This window comes from Artibeus jamaicensis, unplaced genomic scaffold (genome assembly GCF_021234435.1).
Source record: "Artibeus jamaicensis isolate MK-2021 breed Jamaican fruit bat unplaced genomic scaffold, CSHL_Jam_final scaffold_537, whole genome shotgun sequence".
In the NCBI taxonomy this organism is placed as follows: Eukaryota; Metazoa; Chordata; class Mammalia; order Chiroptera; family Phyllostomidae; genus Artibeus; species Artibeus jamaicensis.
In genome coordinates, this window is record NW_026522047.1 from 17,630,783 (window position 1) to 17,654,017 (window position 23,235).

The window sequence follows — 23,235 nt, forward strand, 5'->3', positions numbered from 1 at the left end:
CCCGAGGCAGGACAGTAACATGGGGGGGTCCAACTTTATCTTAGAGGTGTGAGTCCTCAGCCCAAGCATCAGAGGGCACTAATTAAAAGTAGGTGCTTCAGGGCAGAGGGCTCCTGTTCCACATCCGTGTGCCATGGCTTCGGCAAGCCACAGGGCCAGAAAACCCGCCCAGTCTGGGGGTTGTTTTGATTCTACAGACGCTTCCTCATAGAGCTGGATATGGAATGAACACTAATCTTAGAGTAAGAAGACTCGGTTTCAAGTCCCAATTCTTGCATGCCCAATATATTTGGGCCAGGAAGGCTCCCTGAGTTTAATTTCTTCAAGTGTAAGAAAGAAAAGCCACTTCTGAGGGCTGTTACAAGGCAACCATAAGATGACACGGAGGGCTATGTAGATTTTAGGACTGGGAGTCTCTGCGAATCTGCTCACCAGCCATCAGTGAATGAGTCCTGGTGCAAGTTTCCCCCGTCAAGGTAAAGACACGCATTTTATCTGGGCTCGAGGACGTTCCTGTATCTCTTTTACCTACAAACAGGAACCACACAGGCAGTGGGAAGAATATAGGGCAATAGTGGTCCACCAGGGAAATAGTTGGTGGCATGACATCTGAGTTCAGGACCCTGGTCAGGGCAGCTCAGGGGAATCAAAAGTTGGCCGCACTACTGTGGGAGGGTGAACTCAGGGGGGAGCGTAAGGAGCAGCCATGGCAAGCCTGGCAGGTGGGTGAATTGCCTAGTTCAACCTGAGAGGAATGGAAAGGCCACTGTTCAAACCAAAATAAAGAACCCCAGAAGAGCGAGTGAAAAAATAATGTGAGATTTTGAATTATATAGATAGGAAAGATGTCTTACACTGATCTTATAGTAAGCAAACTTATGCATGTTTTAAAATTGACAAGGTACAATTTAATTTGTAATAAATGTTAATTGATGAGATTCCTTGGACAAAGACAGGAACGTTTTTTCCAAGAATACTTCCAGTGAGGAAGCACGGTGCGGAATCTGAGGGACCCACTGTGCCTGACTGACGTGCCTGGCTGGCTATCCTGGCAGTCTGCAGTAGGTTGGAAATAAGTTCAGGGTCTGGAAGGTTTAAATCTAGCATCACAAATAGAGAGGAGACAATAAAGAATCTCAGGAACAAAATATTTTGATAAATGGAAAATCTGTGTCTTTTCATTTCATGGACCTAATCAAACTTGGTCAAAAGACAGAGGAAGAAACACTGATTAAGCTACTGTGCAAATATCAGTGAATGCCGAACTGTGCATAGGAAGGTTACCAAAGCTGGAAAAGTCAGGAACACACCTGATAAAATTTGAGAGCTCCGCACATGTTCGGTCCAATTGCTCCAATGATTTCAGTGAATGATGGAGATGAAGGTTGAAAACGATTTCACTAGGAGTTTTAAAGGCAAAAGACTCTATGTTCCCACTAGAATAGAATGTATATATGTACTTGGAAAGACATTTTCAAATAAAGCCCAAGTTCTTAAAATGAAATCATTTCTATCTGTCACCTAAAAACAAAATTAATAGAATACTTAGCATAAAAATGAGAATGTGCAATGGAATAATGTTGGCAGTATGCTACACATTCCCTGAAAAAAATTGTGCTGTAAAATCAGATTTTAAGAATCTTTTACTTCTTTTCTTGCAACAGCCTCCAAGAGAGCATTGGACTTAAGACTGTAGCCTGTCAACAAAGTGAGTGGGACATGCAGATACACACCGACCACTGTTTCTGTAGGAAAAAGAGTCCAATTCATAGAAATTAGCAGGTAAATAAGTCCTAGCATCTAGCCCACTTAACATGGACATTTTGTAATTTTGAAAAAAATTTTAATAAACCCTAATTCTACTCTTACATCATATTTTTGGTATTTCCCCCCATGATCCAGTACATTTCCTTCTCTAGTTACCACCCTCTCCCCCTGCTCTCAGTTATTTCAATATTGGAGATCAGCTGGGACTTTTACTCTGAGGGCATAGACCAGGCTCTGGAAGGGCCTTATGGGATAATTAATCAAATTTCCCTCTGGGTGTTCAAATTTTCTTCAAATATCATAGACTTTCCAGTCAGGCAGGTCTACTACTGAGCTGAGTGACATGTGTCAAATGACTGAATGCCTCTGAGTCTACTTCCTCAGGTATGAAATGGAAGTGAATAAAGCCCACCTTGAAGGGACATTGTAAAGTGCCAATAAGAGGAGGTATTTAGAAGGCTAAGGTCCTTCTGAACACAGAGGCTTCCATGATCGCATGGGTCACAGGCTCCTGAGAGTAGCCCTGAGTCAGAATTAGCTGCCAAAATTGCATATGTTATTTTTTAAAAATCTAACTAAAAGTTTAAAGGTAAAAAAATAGTAGGCCTGAAATTTATAGAATGTATGTACATCTTCACCTGTCCTTCCTCCCACCATTCCTACAAAAGCTGGAAACACAGTTATATATAGGACACTTCTGTTAGCTAAACAAACAGAAAGCACATAGGGTAAAAATGAAAATATGTTTCATTTCATGAAAAAAAAATAGTACGTATACTAAGGCTTTGAATGAAGCAACTGCTTGATTTTCCCCTGTCAGTTCACCAATGGGGGTGGGGGCTGCACCCCCTGGGGATATCCCTGGGGGTATCTGGCAATGTTGGGGGAAGTTTTAGGTTATTATTCCATCAGGAGAGGTGCTGGTGGCATCTAGCGAGTTAAAAGCCAGGGATGCTGCTCCATGCCTCATGATTCACCCCCCACCACAGGGCGTGATCCAGATGCAGATGTGAGTAGTGCTTGTACTGAGAAACCTTCATATGAAAAATGTCAACACTTGGAAACTACCCCCTTGTGAGGACAGCCACAGGATCTTTGGAGAGTTACAGGAGAACACTATTGGTTAAGATGAAGCGAAACCTGTAACTTCCACCGACTACCCAAGGCTGTGTTTGTGGGAGAACCCAAACTGGTCCCCCTCCCATGTGACAGTTTTTCCAATGCTGAAAGATGGCTGCTTTCCCTCCTCAAAGCCCCCAGACGTATAGGGGCATCCAGGATGCTCTGGGGCAGGTGAGAACAAAGCCCCAACTGTTTAGCTGCATCCAAACATTTTATTTCTAGCTTTTCTACAAGTCTATGAGTTCTTGAAGAGTTTAAATAAACCCACCTGGACAAAAAAGTGTCTGTAAACCATCAAGGGGCATCCATCAGATTAGTCTGTAAATAAAGTTATGAATCCATTGTCTAGGGTGCACTTTTTACCTCTTTCTTTCTTGCCCACCATTAAGAGACAGTATATCTAACACTTTGTTATACGTCCCCTACACAAACTCCACAGTGTGGCACTTCATCGTGAAAGCTCAGCACTGGACTCAGAAAGTGCCTTACTTTGAGGAGAAAAAAGCAACGATACTGATTTATTCCTGTGTAACGAGAAGTGCAAAAAATAAAAAAATCAACTGGCCATCTTGAGCTTGAACTCATTGTCAAATCTTATAGGAAATACATTTCTTCTGATTTCTGGCACTCGAACCCCCTTTAGCCATTTCACAGTGGGTGAGCAGAAAGGATGTTTCTGCCTCATTTACAGTGTCTGAACGGGATTCAGACAATCAACTGCAACATTAGTCAAAGAAATCAATGGCTAATGATTTCTGACAAGCACTGCAGTCACAGGCTGAGGACCAGACTGGGAAGCGACAGCAGTCAGAGCACTTTCCCGGAGCCAGCGACAGGCAACGGTAGGAGAGAGTAAAAGCGGGGGCAAACAGAACCAGTCTCATTTCACTTAGAGACTCAAACACTTGCCACAAGGCACAGCCTCTGTCATGCAGTAAGTACGTAGACAGCTCTTTCCTGCAAAGATGCTGCACTGAGAGGACACGAAGGGCCCGCAAGTGCGCGGCTCTGCAAACTCTCATACACAAAAGCAGTTCGGTAGTTTGCACTTTGCTGAAACTATTCTTGAGTCGCTAGTCTAGCCTTCCTGTTCATACTGATCATTTGGAGTACACACTCTTTCCCCCTGAAAAGCAGTGCTCGTCGCCTGGGCTATCTGCTTCACATAAAGTGAAGGCCATATGGTCCAGTGCAGAAAGGGTGGAGCCTTAAAAGACATGAGTTCTAGTTTTTTTTTGCCATGAGCTCAGGGTATGATCTCAGACAGGTCACTGGGTTAACCCCGAGCTTCAGATAATGGGATGGGAACAAAAGATCTAGGATTCTCTGTTTCAAAAATGTGACTTTGATTTGAGGACTCTACATTGATATATTTAGCAGTTCAAGATATGCCCTAATTGTTTTCAATCATTTATCTTGGGATTTAAAATCCTGATAAATTTATTTGATGTAGAAAAAAACATTTTTAATGATGACTCATTTCATTCCATTGAAATTTTATTTTCATGCTTCCCCTTCATTGGAACAATCTTGTAGCATCTTAATGAACTGCTTTTTAAAAGGAAAAATAAAGTCCCTGCAGGGGAATAGATGGTAGCAAGGAGAGCTAAATCCACAATGCTTTTGACTCATATTAGGGAACAACTGTTACAAATGCAATGTCCAGTGCTCTTCAAAATCAGCAAATTATTCTTGTATAATCTGAAATGTTTAAGAATTTGATAAAAAATTGAAGTTATCCTTAAATTCCCTAAACTGAATTAGTGTTGCTAGCTACTCACTCATGTGCTAGGAGTTTACACTGTACTGCAACAACTATGTAAGGATAGCAATATATCTCCAAAACTTTCCAAGAATCTTCTCTCATCTAAAACTCTCTCTCTATACATCCATGTATAGATGGCTCTCAAACTGCAAAATAATAAGATAAAATTCCACTCAGAGTTAAAAGGAAAGGTTTCCTAAATAATAAACTGGAATATACTGCTCAAAACTGCTATTTCCTAAACTGGTCATTATAGTTTTATGCTATGTTAATAAGGGACATATTAATTAAGAATTTTTAATTCTAATTCTCAATTGTTATTTTCTATACTATAAGTCCGAAAGCATGGAAATATTTATTTTGTACAGCCCAATTGTAATGTGAGTTACATCTTATTGCACCTTGGAAAAGAAACTTCCTTGCCCTTAATCTCCTGCTAGAAAAATCCATTGGATGCTTTGTTACGTGTATTGCTAGGGGGCCCTGGACTACAGCCAGGTAATCTGTGAGGTGGCCTCATACAAAACGCTCTGCTCAATGGAAGATTACAGTGATTATTTAGTCCAATAGTGTTCTCTCAGGTAATCTGGACCCAGTGAGCAGTTGGTAATGACCGCAGTGAGAAGGTGCTCAAGATGAGTGAACACAAGACAGTGACCGAGTTTCGTCAACAGACTGAATCAAACCGACTGCTTCAGCTGGGGGGATAATAAGAAAGCTCCTCCCCATGTCTTATGGGGGTCCTGCAGCTCCCAGGAATCTTTCAGTGTGTGAGAGCCAACTGCCTACTGATCCTGGGTGTTCCTGGGATAGGGTCTCTCTCATTGTCACAGGGATCTCTACAGTCAATTCCCGTACTTGATAATCTGAATGAATCTCTTTTTCATACTCAAAGAGTAAAACTGAGAAGCGCTGAGAGATAAAGGGGCTCTCTAGAGCCAAAGTGGCAAGTTAATAACTTCAAGCCTTTTCCTCCTCCCCATTTAGCAGTGAGAGACAATACAGGTTGATTCTTTCCATGGCATGGTCATTACATTAGTGAGTGACTTTCTGGATGGTTTTAATAAACACTAACACTGGGAAATTTCTGTATTTCTGCAGGAACCAATTACCACCAGGAGATGAGGCTTCCCTCTGGCAGGACAGTCACCATCTACTCATAATCACTTTCACTCAGGCTCCTCCTCATTTACAGCAGGCTTCAGTAACATTCATCCTGTTTTCCCCTTCTCCAAAATCCATGAAAGCCTTGAAAAACATTTGGAGCATATTCTCTCTACACAATTTGATATCCTTTCCACCGTGAGCCATTACTCTGGTAAACTTGAGAAGCCCTAATTTAGATCCATGATATGATGCTTTTGTACCAGGCTCTGTGAACACGCTTCTTTAAAATAAAACATGGTAGGGAGGTCTTCCTCTGAATGCTTGCACACAGAGAAAGCTTCATCTATTACCCTCTCACTGTGAGAAAAGAGACAAGAAAACAATTTATGAGTCCTTTCCATTCTGACAGATGAGACAATGAGTGGAAATGCGATGCCTGCCAAGAGCTCTTATCAAGCAGGTTCTAACAACTAGTAATAAGCGTAAATAATAAATGGCTGGAATCTTAGGGGAAACGGTGGCAATATGAAACGATTTTTGATACCTCTGATGGGGTTCTGCTGCTCTTGGAATTCCCTGCCTTCCCAGTAGAGTTTTGGCCTGACAATAAACAACAGTTTAGTACTTTATCTAATCCCAGCCAGGAGGTGAGTTCAACAGCAAGCTCTTGCAGATGTTCACATCCAATAATCTATCCATAATTGATGAAACAGCGAGGTCAGATGTAATGGCTGTTACTATTCCAGCAACAAATAAATGGTTATTGACAAAACGAGCCTGTGTGGCACAGAGCGCTGAGCAGTGACAGGCACAGGACGGACTCCGCAGCGAGCCATGTGGCAGGAAGGCCGCACTGACACCTCAGCAGGTGGAGAGACCTCGGAAAGGAAGGGGAAGGTGGCTGAAGTACGGAAACAAGTGCAGACAGGCTGGGGAGGAGAAGGAAATGATGAGCAGGCGCTGGGCCGGGCTGGGACCCGGGTGAGTACAAACGCGTGAGCAGTTCAGAAATGCCTTTGAATGCGTGCCCTGTGATCCAGGTGTCTGCTTGCGTTTGTCACCAGTGTGACTTCACTCACACAGCTGGCTGTCAAACCGTGCAGCCTGGGTAACGCCAACACCAAAGTGGATGCACGGGACGCTTTGGTGCCCAGACCGCCCCCTGAGGGACAATCATCGATATTCCATTTAACACTGCAAATTCTGGTTTTTTCCTCTCGTGTATGAAAAAAAATCTAGGAGATTCATATATGCAATTTTAAGAACACTTTAAGATAAGAGCAAGATGCCAAATTGTGAAGTTAGAGAATTTCTGCAGACTGGGACTAAATCCTGAAATGCATGCAGCTTACAATCAAATTTACTGCAAGAAAATGTGAGCAAAAGGCAAAGTGCTCTTTAATAATAAAAAGCAAACACTGCATTCTATTCACCTCAACCTAGGCAAAGGCTGTAATAAATGCATTAATCGAGTATACGTTTATTGACTGAATATAATCCAAGATATTTGAACCTAAATAAACAGCTAAAATCTTACACTTCTGTTCAAGGGCTAAAAAATAATGTTTTCCCACAGTTCACTATATAATATTATAAAATGAAGAATGGTAGAATGAAATGGTAGTTATTATTGCTATAGGTGGTCATAAAGAGGCTTGGGACAGAGATGTTTTAAATATTAATATTCCTAAAATCACTTAAATCAATTTAACACTCTTTAGTGGTTTATTTAGAAGTGTGATTTATTCTCTCCTTTGCAACCAACGCCTTTGATCAGCTATGAAATAACATATGAGATGAAAATAAAAAGGCGAAACAAATTGCTGCTACCATTCTTATAGTAAGCTTTAGGCTTTATAGCCTAAAGTAGAAAATTACCATTATGTTTGGTGGTTTCAAATTATTTATCAATACTTATAAATGGAGAATTATAGAGCCCAGAAGGACTGGTGGAGGTTGTTTCTAGAATCACCTGTTGGTGGCTCTGCTTCCTGAGCTTGGCCGTGCTCCAGCTAGGGCCCTCTGAGGTCCTCTTGCTCAGCAATCCCACCCTGCACCGGTGCCCAGCACTGTCTCTGTCCCCAGCCTCCCAGGCTACAGCTTGGCATCTTCTCAGTTTGTGTGCACATATTCTGATCTCAACCTCTGTTAAAGCTCTTACCATGTCTCTGGAGGCCAAGCCCCCACCACGTGTCCTAGCCCTGGGAGCTGTGTTGCAGTCTTGTGCTTCTTGATGAAATCTCTGTCTTGGTACCTGGTTGGGTGCCTACATATTAAAAGTCTGGAGACCTGAGCCCCACCCCTGTGGCTTGGTGACTGTCACTTGACAATGGTCGTTACTACCATTTGTTGAGTAAAAACTACATGTGGAAGTATGTTATATTTATGGTGCATTTAATCTCCATAGAGCCCTTTAAGATAAATATTAATATTTCCATTGTACAAATGAGAAAAATGAAGTGCAGAGAGGCTGAGTAACTTGCTCTAGAATACATAGTCCTGGAGTTGGAGTGGCAGAAAAGGATCTGAACCGGGTTTATTGGATTTTGAATCCTGGTTCCTTTGTCCTTCAGCACAGTGATATGCCTACTGCTGGACCACCTTGGGAAGGGCTGTGCTGAGTCAGACCCCCCACTTACAGTGGGACACCTGCTCCACAGTTCCCAGAAGCTAATCTCTGCTCATCTGTAGGAGTACCCCCTGCAGACAGACACCTGACAGTGTAGATGCTAACTTTATGTTTGCCTGGTTACAGCCTTGCCTATTATATTGCTATTTTTTTCCATCACATGGCCAAAGTATAATAGTTAATACTAGTTAATACTGAGTATTTATTCTGCCATTCTTCTGCCCACAATGACCCCTTTCCACTCAGGAAAAAAATGCCTGACTTTATGATGGCCACCCAGGCCTTCCAGGGTCCCACCCCTTACCTCTTTGGCTTTAGTTGCTGCCGCTCTGTCCCCCTTTGCTTCTCCTTGGTCTCACTGGCCCCAAGCCTCTCAGGGACAGGGCTGCCTTAGGGCTTTGGCCCTGACCATGACCTCTGCTTGGAATGTGCTTCCCTCAGACATCCACATGGCTGACTCTGTGATCTGCTTTTAGTCTTTCCTCAGATGTCAACTTCTCGACCAGGCCCTCTCATCACCTGTTTGAAATTCCCCCACCCCACCACTCTCTTTGGCAGCCCTGGATCATTTCTCTGTTGAATTTTTCTCTTTTTTTTCTACAGCACTTCTTATTATCTAACATACTATCTAATTCACTTTTTTATTATGTTCCATCTTTATTATTATCTTTCTCCAACGGGAGATGATATTCTAAGTGCCTAGAACAGGGCGTGGCAATAGGTGCTCCAAATTAACGTGATGGATGAATAAATCGAAACTTATTCTTAAGACTATACATATGAACTAATTTAGTCTTCCCAACACCCCATGAATAGGTGTTCATATTTACCCTTATCTCTTTTTAATGGTAAGGAAACAGGCACATAAAGACAGCCACTGGACCAAGGTCATTCAAGTGGTAGGCGGTTGAGAAAGGACTGGCACCCAGGCTCTCTGCTTTCTCAGACAGCACTCCTGGCCTCCTCTCCCATCTCAGTGCCAGGAGGGCGCTAACAGTGCCACTGCATAGGTGGGGCTCAAGTCTGCCCCCTTTTGGTACCACCTGTCCTATTGTTGACCAATATCGTAACAATGGTGTCCTGCAGAGTTTCATTAGGAATATGAACAAAGCTTAACGACCTCTCCAAGATCAAAGAACTTGGTGACAAAATCAGAAGCAGAACCCAGGATGTCTGACTCCCAGTCTGGTGGACTCTCTGGTATTTTCAAAACCAATTTTGAAGATCATAGTGGTTTGCCTGGGTAGTACTTTTCCATTCTCATATAATCTATTAAAATAAACAATTAAAAAGTAATTTTGGCTTTGCAAACTTGTAACAAATATTAATGTTTATTTCTATAATATTTTAAAAGGAAATGTTTATTTTTGTAATATCTATGATATTATGAACATATAAAATGAACATAATAAACAGTCACTCTGCTGTAAGCTAATATAAGCTCATAGGGAAAATGAATATGTTTAATTAAATTTAGGAAAAATGTATAGTTAAATCACTTGCAGTACAATATTTAGGACTAATAAACCATTATCTCTTTACCATTTTATTGGAATTTTTATCAACATGCTGTATTAATAAATAGCATCTTCATTTTACAAAGCAGGATGCTACAAGATTTGTCTGTGATCTGGTAAGTCAGTGGTGGTAGCATGCATAGCATAATCTGTGCACTAGCCCAGCAAATCATGCTTTTACTACTCTCGAATGTTCACCGGCATTTATTGTGACAGTACAGGATGCCAGATATAGTTCCAAACACTTCCTCTCCTTTAACCCGTTTAATCCTCAGAACCACCCATGAGTTAGGTTCTAGTGTAATCCCTGTGCTATGGATGAGGAAACAGAGGCACAAGCAAGGTTAAGTAACCCATACAAGATCACAGGATGAGAAATGGCAGGACCTGAATTTGGAGTCAGCTGAGGTGACTCCACGGGCCATGGTCTAAGCCATGGCATTGAACCATGACAATGGTTAAGATGATAACAGAGAGAATTGAAATCTACAGGTAGGCCTTTATCTTCCTTCCTCTACTTCATTTTATCCAAAAATTATAAACATTCTGTCCTACACAGTTTTTTTCAACTGAAAATCTAACCAATGGTACTACTTGTACACGCTCCCTGGCATTTACTAAGAGTTACTAGCAGATTGTAAATTTGCATCGGGAGCAAGAAGAGACCGAGGCATGTAAGGACAACATATCAAACATACTGATTTTGAACACAAGAATTCCCTTCACATATGCATTAACTCTGGAGCCACACATATTTTATTGTCAGTGAAACATCCAGAGAAAACAAGACAACTGCAGCTAAGCAGTTAAGTCACAATGAATGAAGACTCCATGGTACCCCATTACCTATGCCAATGGCTGGTAAGAGAGAGATGGGGGATGGAAATGAGAAGTGAGAACTCCTGACATTTCTTTCTCCGGGGAAACCATGCAGGAGTGGGTCACTCCTAACCTGCCGCCACTTGCCACTTCTGTTTCCTGTGTCCTCTCCCACCACTTCCCAGACTCTGTCCTGACTGAACTGGCCCAACAGCAGAGAGGTGGTTTTTCTTTCTTATGCTTCATGTTGTTCAATAATAATTTCTACTGGACAAGAATAATAAAATGTTATTTATGCCCATGAGGAATTCATTGAGCAGAACAGACGAGAATCTCATTAAAAATTTATATGGGAGATTTGTGTTGAGACTTGATAAGTGAGTTTGGAATCATCCTACTGACAATTCCAGCAGTTGCGTTAGCCATTTAGCACATGGCGCTAGTCCTGGGCTCTGCATTTGCTGCTTTGTGACTGTGGGCAGGTTATTTCACCTAATTCTCAGCCTTCTTCATCTGTGAAATGGGACTAAGAGAGTAAATGGAAAATACTAATGATAACTGCCTCTTAGGGTTCTAGTGATATGAAATGGGGTAAATCATGTAAATAATAAGGTTGGTACAGATCTGGGGACATAGCACAAAAATACACACTAGTTGCTATGGTTGTTCATGGTGACGCTACTCTATCAGTTAGGGCTCAGTTGATTTCATGGGACTAAAATCAGCAATCTAATTCAGGCAGAAGGGTAAAGCAGGGACTCGGTGCCACTGGGAATTGCTCTCCACCTCTCATCTTGGCTTCCATGTGTAAGCATTATTTCCTCAGCGGTGGGCTCCATGTCTCTGGAAGCCCCCAGGCTAACCTTCTCACCAAAGGACTGGCTCTGATTTGAAAAGACAAAATTATCAGGCAAACAATCTGATTGGCTTAGCTTGTTTAGGGAACCTGTCCTAGGGACCCACTGGGGTGAGCAGCAGTGGTGGTGGGGATGCCTGCAACCCCCAGGTTAGAGACAAGACCGTGGCCAGAAGGAAGGTGCCATTGGGGACTGTGCAATGTTCTGGGGGGTCAGGACAACAGATGTCCTCCAAATGGCTATTTAAAATGTGCTGCTATTCTTTACAGCTGCTTTCTCCTCCTGTGGCTTTACCTCACTTAGCAGTACCATCTTGCTTTGGATTACCTGAATAAAAAAGACTTCTGATTCATTTTGGTCTCTATCCTGTTTCTATACGTTCATCTACACAGCCAGAAAAATGGTAAAATCAGGAAATGTCTCTCACACACGTGAACCACACCACCACGCCTGAGTTCATTCTTCAACTGAAATGTTTCAGAAGAGCATCTGTGACTCCTCCCGTCTCTCCTTTCAGTTTGTCCTACACACAACTGCCAGGCTGTCTGCTACAAGTCCCTGCCCTACTGAGGCCCTGGACGATCCCAACCCACCTCCCCATCTTCCCAGCCTCTCCCCCAGCAGCCTCTCTCCCCCAACAGGCACACTCCACCGTGACTGACTGTACCCGCAGCAACCCCAGGCCTGTAGCCAGGCTGCTTCCTCTCCACTGGGGGGACGACTACTGTTTACCTTGAAAGGAGTTCAAGTGCTATCACCTCAATCTCCAAGTAAGATGAAGCTTTCCTGTTGCATCTCCAGCTCTTGGTCCCTGTTCGTAAGTACAGCACAAGTATGTGCCAGATGTCCATTTCCCCAATGGACAATGCAGTCTTGCAGGACAGCAGGAAGGCATCTACTTGAGCATAAATTGCCCAGACCTGGTATTCAACAGAGTGTACCAAACTGAAGTTAAAAAAAACAACAGTCCATCACCAACATTGTTATTGCCAAGCTTGCTCATATTATTGATTTTGGCCAGATGTACTCAAGATCCAAAAACCACAGGGTTGTGTTTTTCTCCTGTTTTGTTGTTTTTGCTTTATAATTTATATGATTTCCAGGTCATCTTTAAATGCACTTTATTACTTGCTAAGCATTTAATAATATTAATGTTTTGGATTGAGGTGAGCTGATGAAAGACTGCTATTATCGATCTTGTGCTGAGGATTCTTATTGTGACTAGTCTACATAAAACCTACCTACGACATTAATAAGATCTTTGTGTTTTACTTTTTTCTTGTTACAAAATCAATACACCAAAGATCCTCAAATAATGTTTTTTCATTCAATGTCATTTCATTGTAACACTGATGAGATATCATAGAAACTTAACTCAGCTTATATCAATTAGCCTATGGTAAAATTGGTTTTGTTGTATGTTGTCCCACTTCAAGTCCCAGAACCTGTACACAATATTGAGTGAGGACTTACTGTATGTAAATTGTAGAAAATTCTGGGAATACAGACCCATCACTCTCCCCAAAATAGAAAATTAATGTTATCCATTATTACAGCTTCCACAGATAAACACAGAAAACAAAGTGATGTTTCGGGTATTTTCATATTTATGTTTGTCTTACATGTATGCATCGGCATGTATGTAAACATATGTAAGTATGGTCATAATGTTCATTGTTTTGTACTTTGACTTTTTTGCTTAGTATTTTGACAATATTTTTATTGTTATAAAATACTACCCATTGTCCTGGCCAAGTGGCTCGGCTGGTTGGAGCATCCTCCCGTACACCGAAATCTTGCAGATTCAATTCCTGGTTGGAGCAGACACATCGGTTGTGGGCTCATTCCTTGCTCAGGGAGCATATGGGAGGCAACCCATCAATGTTCCTCTCTCTCTCTTTCCCTCTCCCTTCCTCTCTCTCTAAAAGCAATGAGCATATCCTCATGTGAAGATTAAAAAGCATTTATTCACTGTGTCATTTTATTGGCTGCATTGTATTACATCATAGAATACTCAGCAATGTTTAATCAAATTGCTATCATACATTTATTTTATTTCTGGATTTCTCACCCTTATAAATAGTGCTCGTAACATTGTAGATTACAGTTATGGCTAACTCTGAATATATATTAATAATTGTGCAAATAATATTATAGCTAATTATGTGTATACACTCATAATTATTTCCTTCTGACATACTCTGAAATGAGCAATTCCTGAGTCAAAAAAATATGCAAAATTATGAGTCTTCTTAAAATAGAAAACAGCTACCATTTATTGAATGCTTACTAAGCATCGGGCACATTACTATTTTATCTCATCTAATCCTCACAACTTGATCATCCCCATTTTGCAGGTATAGAAAGGAAAGCTTACAGACGTCAAGTGGCTTGCACATGTGTAGTCGAATTCAGTGCCCTCCATCCCATACAGTCTGCTGCCAATGGCTGCTGACACCAGCCCCCGGAACTACCTGCCTGATGGCTGGGCTCATGATATGCTGGAATTGCCAGAGAGTTGGTGCTGCTGGAAGCAACTCTCAACCAATGAAGATGGGAATTGGTGGACAAATACACCAGCTCCCTTGTCCCTTCACTGGGATAACTGACTGGTTTCTACACTGTTCCTCAGAGTGTTCCAGCAGGACTGAGGTCCATTTGCCCACGGCGGTAACTAGCTGGTAGAAGTTCTCCCAAACTAACTACTTGAACTCAAAGCCGTGTCTCGAACTTTACCACTGAAGAAACCCCCAACAAGACGTCAAGGTTGTTCATCCAACAGCCTAAAACTGTTCACCTCCCACGGCCCGTGCTTTTCCAGACACTCAAAGAATGCCTCACAAACTTTGCAAAAAATATCTGAAAATGTGTTTTTGAGTAAGAACTGTAAGACATATTTAGACTGCAATGAAAAATATTTTGTGATTAAGTTATTCTGTGTTATTCATTTATTTTGAAACTCTAACACATAAAATTGAGCTATTCACACTCTTTATAGCAAGACATACTTTCATCGTTGATCTTAATAAATTTGTCTCCTTCATCCTCCCTCCCCACTCTTGTTCCCTTTCTCCCATGGGCCTCTCTCACGTGTTGCCAAAGCAATTCTCCTTGGAGTGGGGCTGGTGCACCACGGAGCAATCACGCCCGGAGTCCTACCCACTCCTGCACTCCCTCCACCAGCTTCCACTTCTAACCACGCGTCCCGTTGTCCCATACTATTTGACTTTCTAATTTTTGCCTCTCAGCCATGCTTTTATGTAAAAGAAAATTAACTTTCTCCCTTCAAATGCTGTCATACACACTTATATAATCAACCTTTGATTATTCAGGAACTGAACATCACTTTGTGGATTGCCTGGTTTCTTCATTACCTTCCTTCTCTCTCTCTCTCTCTCACTGACCGTCATCACTGCCATTTGAGGACAAAAAGGTTCAAGGCAGGACATTTGTGGGCAAACTGCAGATTTAATCTTAAACAAGTTCAGTTTATGACTTATTAACTAAATTTTTTATATGCTTATTAAGGGAGAAAGTTGAAATTACTGGGTAAAAGAGTGTTTTAAATGTACAATTAAACATTAGAAGTATAGCATTAAAATTATTTTTAAAGTATATTATATACTATTTTTATTTAGTATTAATTATTCAGAACACGCTCTAGTGTCAAGATAGCTATTAATTGAAGATCAAGTAATTGTCTACACTACAAATACATTTGAGAATATTTTGGATATGCTTTAATATGTTGAATTACGTTTTTCTTTCTGAAGCTATCCCTTCTGTATGGCAGGAAAAAAAGATGTCATTTGGCTCAGTCTGGAATGATGAAGTACTATCCACTCACAGCTGCTATTTAACATGTCGAGTCCTATAATCATCCCCGGATTTTTGCAGGTGCGACGCCTTTTCTTTTTCTGCAGCCTCTAGATCAACGTGTGCCAACAGCTGTGCCGGTGCCTGTAGGTCTGTCATACAATTAGTCTTCTGATGAACTACGCAGGTTGCTTTATTGTTCCAGAGAACATTTTCATATGCTAGGCCTTGAACTTTAAGGAGTATACATACATTATGTTCCATATGTCACTACTGTTCTGTATGGTTGATTAGAGTGCTTGGTTTCCACAGTGTCACAGTCCATCCTCTTTAGGATGAACCAAATAAAAATAACAATCTTTTTAAAAAATTGTCCCTCAAAATGAATATTGAAAACTTTTGCACTGTTTCTTAAAATGTGAATGACTGGGAAGAAAAATTTCAGCAGCTTTGTCAAGAGCTACTCTAGCAGCACATTTTGTAATGAATAATAAGAACAATAATGAAGTTTCGGTTAAAGTGGTATTCTAGATCCCAAAGGGGTCAAAACCAGCTTTCCCATTTCAAAAAATCAATGCATTTTATTACTAGAATATCAGTGTTTCTGTTAACATAGGCCACGGACTTTCTTTCCTGATGTAAACCGTCACTTTATTTCCAAGGAAGTCTCTATCTTGTAAGTGTTTGCCTCACGGATTACTATTTTAAAAAGTACAGATTTTCATGCTTTTCTTGAGTTTTTCCTTTTTCTGCAATTTTTTACCATTTAAATGACAAATGCTATAATTTATATGACACATACCATTATGAAGTCATTGTTTAAAAAGAAGAAAGCACACATGCTACTTCCTAAGCTGTAACATGAAAAGAAAGAGAACAATTAGGAAAATGAAATAGAAGAAAAAGGTTTAAAGAGAGCCAGACTCCCCAGTAATAAGGACATTTTTTAAAATTCAATTTGCTAAGATTCTGGCCTGCAAACAGTGTTTGCTCCACAAATTTATATGTAGTTATTCCTGGAGGATTATGTGTTCTATTGTTTTAAGAGGGTCATGGCTTTAAATACAAAGACAATAGTAGCAAAATTATTAGTAAAACGTTTTACATTTTCATAATCTCCAAATTAATAAAACATATTTTTTATGAACAACTTAAAAGTTTATTTTCCAAGTCAGGCTAACTGTTCAAAAGGGTATTAAATAATATCAGATATGGAATCCATGCTTACACCATGCCTTAAATGACTGCTTTATAATTTTGAGGAATGTAATTTTTTGTAGTTTGGAAATAAATCCATTTTTTTTATTAGAAAATCTGACTATTTTCTTCTTATATCAGTGTGTTTTCTAACCCTACCACCTATCTTTTGCTGGTCGGATAATGGATATTTTGAACACTTCTCTACTTGGCAAGTGTTTGGAATGAAAAGGAAGGGGGTGCTCTTTGTGACTGGGGGAGGGCGTGGCAGGGGGCCTGAGGCTGAACAGGAAGAGGGCGGGGAGGCAGCAGTTGGGGGAAGTGGGGTCTGGAACAGCTGCTCCTGTTAGTTCTCCTGGAGACTGCCTGAGAAGGCTCACAGGACTAAGGGATGCGGCAGATGAAAACTTGGTGGAAAGCAGAAAACGACTGCTGGGACCCCTGAGCTTACACCTGAACTGCCTCTGGCGGAGTGGTGAGCCCTCTTTGGTGCTTCTGAGGCTGGTGATAAACCAACCACACAGTCCCAGGAGGCACGCAGGCTGCACGCAGGACTGTCTCCATGTTTTGTGCAGTGATGACCCGCAGGCCTCTGGGGGGAGGAGGCCACCACTCCTGTGCGCAGGATCTGAGCTCCCCTCAGACAGGAAGGCCATTCATTCAACAGGAACAGAAGGGTCAATTTTAGGGAACGATTTCTAATTGGCAAGTAAAGACAGCTTCTATTTAATGACTGGTGAATAGCTCTGATCCTTAAATAAACAAATAACTCAAGTCCCTTTTTTGCATAAATCCTATTTTTTAACACAAAGTTATTAATAAATTAATAGTAAAAAGTTTCCTACAAAACTTTGGCTTATCATATTTCCATTATAAAAATATGTGCCAATACAAGGGTAAATGTAAGCACTATGTAATTTACATATGATAAATGTAGTAAATTATTGTTAAGAAAAACATAAGTATAAAGCAGGCACTTTGAAACATACTCAATAAATACTGTTATCATTGTCATCATTATTCAGTAATTATACCATAGCCTGTAGTAATAACAGTATCTTACATGTGAAAACTGTTTACAGTTTAGAGTGTAAACATACATTTTTTTCACTTGATATTCACAAAGGTACAGGGAAGCTGCCATTGCCTTTTGTATTTTACAGACAAATTTGAGACTCCAAAGAGTTAAATCCCTGGTTGCATCATGGCTTCAGTGGTAGAGGAAAGTCTTCACTCAAAAAGTAAGCAAAAGGAAAACTTGTTTTATGAATGTTACCATGGAATCTGCCAAGGTGGTACGTCAGCGAGATTACCACCTGAAGCAGAGTCCACCGCCGTCCAGAATGGAATGAGTGTTAAGGGAGGAGGTAATGAATGAGATCGAGAAAGGAGCCACAAGGCAACAACTGTGCGGAGCATCCCCCCCCCCAATTCTCTGTGAATTAAGCATCACAGGTCAAATAAAGCCTTCTTCATTAGAAATGCCCTTATACACAACAGTTTCATCTTTGCTTCTATCTCTGGATTTGAAAGAATAAATGAGATTTAATTACATTTACTCAGTGAGACTCTAAAAATATACCATTTTACAAATATGACCCATATACTAATGAACAACCCATAACTATTAGAATTAGAGTTAGTGTAACTATTTTTTTCTGATATTTATTATAATTTTTCTATGGGATGCTGTTGATGAGGCCAGAGATTTAGGGTAACCTTGTATGTATTTAACACCAAAGTTAAAAGAGTTCTAAGCTATTATAAAGATGCTGCCATGTATACAAATACAGAGAGAGCCGCTGTTCTGTATACAGAATAATTAAGTAATAGTACATGTGATAAATCTTGTGCTCTAAAAACAAATGAAACCAATAGGATAAATTTTCGCTTTCACAATATAATTTTTAGTAGGCTATATTATTGCTAAATAATAAGAAAGAAAGAATTCACTCAATGTACTAAAGCTGGCGTAAAGGTGGCATTCCTAAAATTTTTAAGTGGAATAAGTATAAGAGAGGGAAAAATTCATGCATAAAAATAAAGTGCTACCTGATTCCCTTTCTTTTTCTTAAAGTGACTGCATGGTTGCAGTGGGTGATTGTGGCAGCTGGTCCAACTCTGCGCCAGGCCTGAATGAATGTGATTTTTAGTAAGATACAAGGGTGGGCAAAAGTAGATTTACAGTTGTGAGTACATGAAACACAGAGTTGATTTTTGTATTATTATTTCTTAATTATTACAGTATTTATTGTTACTACAATCAACCTACTTTTGCCCACCCCTGGATTTTTCTCCTTGAAACCTTAGGACTTCATAAGATGCATTTACCCTCTAAAATTCAGAATTTACGCTACTTGGAATGTTTCCAGGTCTAAATTGATGATGGCCGAAGGGAGTTACTATTTTCTCAGCCCCTGACACATGCAGGAAACAGTGTCCTCTTTAAATGTCAGGGTCTTTGTGACCTCCCGCACTGGTTTGCTCTTCTCCAAATGCCTTTTCCTCCTGCGTACAGATAGTGCAGCCCTGATAAATCCAGTATTTGTTTAAGGTTCGCTCTGTCCTGTCATTCAGTGGAGAACTCTTTGATCAGCAAGGAACAGATGCCCAAAGTGTATTCATGTACTTGCCAACATATCCTTCTCTTACGTGTATTAATAATTCATTAATGACTTAAAGTCTTTAAGACATATTAGAAAAATTTCAAAATCTCTTCTGCTTCTGATCATCAAAATATTTAATTGGAAATAGCTACCTGTGACAAGTTTCTTTAAGCCAAGTTTCTTTAAAAAATCATGTAAAAAGTTTTAAACAGATGAACAACATTATTGGAAGGGGGACATTTTTTGTCAGAGGTGGAGGTTGAATCTAGAAGCAAGATACTGAAAATATGAAAATATCCTAAATTAGAAACTGAAATTACAAGCAAGAAAACAGAAACATCATAGGGAATTGCCGAAAATTAGAGCTAGACTGAGTAAGAAAACAGAAGGGAAATGCTCAGTACAACCAGACGCTGTCTCATACTGGCTCCAACGTGACAAACCTGATTTCTGAGCATCCCTGCCCCTCTTCGTAGCCACACTGCGAAGGAACGTCATCCGTACTTTCAAACAGATGAGGGCAGTGGTCATAATAGCGCACAGGGTGGGAAAGTATGATTAAAGAGGATTTAAAAGAATTTTTTACTGTGTTGAATTTTTACTTCGTGATGAGTAACTCAGCAATCAAGTAATCAATCCTATTTATGAACTTGATCACGTGATTTTTTTTATATCATATTCGCTACATAAGGAGAGCTCTGCCCTGTCACGGATCAATAAGAGGCATCTCATGAACTAGAAGCAGCACTGTCAGAAGGAGAGAGACTGCGGGTGGAAAGACACGCTGTGGTCTGCAAAGAGATAACCGGTCACTTACGTAACAGGAGCAGCCCACCAGGTCCTAAAGGGAAAGCGAAAGGGGATTCAAATGCGAGTCTGCAGAACGTCCTTTTATTTCTGAAAGGAAGCAGGGAGAAGTGGCTGAAGTAAGATGCTAGAGAGAATGAAAAGACCTGGCCTTCAACCTGAAATGGAAGCAAGCTTGTCAGGTGTCGTGGGAACCTATCACAGTCCAACTGCAGAAACAGACTGCTCTCTACCATCGGCCTGAGCTGAATGACCGCCACGTCCAGAATCAGGCACAACCCCTCAGTGTCCATTCTCCACCCCAGCCCCACCCCAGCCCCAACTCCCAGTCCTAGTAACTCTTTCTCGACTTTGCTCTTGGCATCCCTCTTCCAGCCCTGACATCAAAAACTTCTTTGGCCCTGCAGCTCTGCCTGTGGGTTGGACCCAAATCTTACACTTCCTTCAAGTCCTCAGTCTGGATGAGCTGTGTTCCCATAAGGCAACAATATTCTGCCACAAGCAAGACCTGGGTTCTGAAGACCACCCCTGACTCTTCCCGACTTCAGAGACTACTCTTGCACAGTGAGTGTAGCGGCAAGCCTGAGGCCTGCGGTACGGCCTGCCTGGCTTCCCAAGGCCTCCACCCTGGCTGGGGAATTCAAGGACAAGACATAATTAACTCTGACTCCAACCCAGGTACTTGCCTGGTGGAGGGGGTTAAGTTCTTACTGAAAATAGCTGCATGGAGCTCTCTTATTCCAGCCCCAAACCTGGGATGGGAGGCAGAAGGAGTTTTCAAGATTTGGTTGTTTAGACATGCCCAGTTTCCCTGGCTTATTGTACTTGATCACCCAGGGCCCACCTGGACACCTCCATCTTCCCCACATCCCATATTTGGTCTATGACCAAGTCCTTCAGAACTACCAGATCGACTTGCCTCCACCTTCACTACTACTACTTACATCCAGAGACTTACGTCAGACAAAAATAATAAAAGCTGGTAGTATTCAAAGGTTTATTACATACCAGGCAGGCACTCTTAAAATTTTACGTAAATTTTCTTCTCTGACAACCCTCTGTATTAGTTTCCTAGGACTGATGTAACAAATTACATTCATCATTAGACTATCCTACATCACCAACATCATGTTGCAAAATTATAGGACAGATCAGTGCGTGGCATGATGCCTGTCACACAGAAGGTGCTTGATAAATAGCTGTGCATAAATTAATGAGATCATGTCACTAGTCTTATCAAAAGTCATCAAAAATTCCACATTGCTTAAAAAATCACCTTCAGCCCTGGCTGGTGTGGCTCAGTAGATAGAGTGGTGGCCTGCAAACCAAAGGGTCGCCCATTCAGTTCCCAGTCAGAGCACATGCCTGGGTTGCAGGCCAGGCCCCCAGTGTGGGGTACAGGAGAGGCAACCACACACTGATGCTTCTCTCACACTCTTTTCCCTCCCTTTCTTTCTCTCTAAAAAAATAAATAAATTCTTTTAAAAATCACCTTCATACATCTCAACAAAGCATTCATCACCCTCTAATCTACCGTAAGATTCAAAAAGAACCTTAGAATGAGACCACCTCTTAAAGCAGGGGTCCCCAACCTCCAGGACACAGACCAGCACCAGACTGGGCCTGTTAGGCACCAGGCCGCACAGTGAGAGGCGAGCTTGAATGTAAGGCCCTTGAATCACCTCCAAACCATCTCTGTCCTCCCCCATCCCCATCCATGGAAAAATTGTCTTCCACGAAACCGGTCCCTGGTGCCAAAAAGTTGGGGACCACTGTAAAGAATGCTGAGATGTCATACAAGAAGAGACTGATAAATTTGGCCATATAAATATCTAAGAGTTCAGCATGAAAAAATGTCATAGTTAAAAAAATGGCCTGCATAAACATGCTCAATACAAGTTACCCCCAAGCCTAATTCCCCAAAGACGCAAATAGCTGCTGAAGAAACAGGCACCTCCATTTATTGTTTGTAGCAATGTAAACTGGGGCAGCTACTCTGAAGGGAAGTTAATAAATAAAAATACAAATTCATCTCCTCTTAGCATTGCCACCTCCAAAAACTTATTCTATAGATTATCCCTCACCTTAGCACAAAGTGACTCACTGCTATACCCTTTGCAATAAAAATGTGTTGGAAATAACCTAAGTGCCTGCCAAGAGAAGATGGTAAATTCATTATGGTACAACTGGATCGTGGGATATCATGAGGCCCTTTTGAAATGAGGCATGTCTATGTGCCTTAGTGTGGAAGAGGTTAATCCATTTTATAAGCCACAAAAAGGACATATATGTATATGCACTTATAGTCTATGTCTACATATGAATATTTTTGGAAGGATAACCCAGAAACTTGTATTTGCCTTTGAGAAAACAACTGTGACACGGATGCAGGGGTGGAAGGAAGATTTATTTTTCACTGTAAGCACCTGTGTTGTTTGTATTTATTTAGACGTGTGCTTGCATTGTCCATGAGAGAGAGGAGGAGGAGAGAGAAAGAACACACCACTTTTCACCTAGTTTCCCAACTTGATCTCATACTGTACTTGCCTTTCACCAGACAATTCACTGCTTCCCAAACACACTGAGTATATTTATGCTGGGTGTGTGCATGTGTGTGTGAGTGTCTAGGGCTCCATCACCCTCACCACTCACACTCTCCGCCTGTGGAAGTGCTGCTCCTCCGAAGCTCTGCTGAGCAGACTTCCTGGTCTTCAGTGTTGGAACGAGCCACTCGTACCTCCGCACTCAGAGAACTCCTGGTGCTGGACCTACAGGTGTGCCTGCAAGCTGTCAGCCTCGTTTGATTAACCCCCACTGGGAAGCACTCATCTTGTTGGCCTCTGCGTTCCCCGGAGTAGCTGGAACCTGGCGCTACTGAACGAGTGCTATTTACCAAAATAACATTAAGCAGAAGAGTCATCTAGGAAAACGTGTTTTCTACAATGACCCAGTTTTAAGGGAGTTAGAGAAAAATATCTAGTTCAAATATAGAAATCCTACTTCACATGAGTATCTAAAATAGCAAAAAAGCGATCCGCAAAGTTGAAAATAAAGCAAATACTGCATAGCAAATAGAATTATTACAAGACAGAGATGTATGTGAAATGAAGTAGGAAGCTATGCTTTAAATATATTAGAGGTCAAGAGAAAAATGAAAAAAAATTTCATTTATAATATAGAAAAGATAGCTCTGACATTTTATTTCTTGATTTTTTTTTTAGCCAGA

General features: G+C 41.1%; 1 protein-coding gene across 2 annotated transcripts in view; it reads right to left on the bottom strand.

Moving 5' to 3' along the window:
• Positions 1–23,235, bottom strand: part of TTC29 (tetratricopeptide repeat domain 29) — a 592,695-nt gene that overhangs the window by 64,076 nt on the left and 505,384 nt on the right. The gene's annotated exons all lie outside the window — the stretch shown is intronic.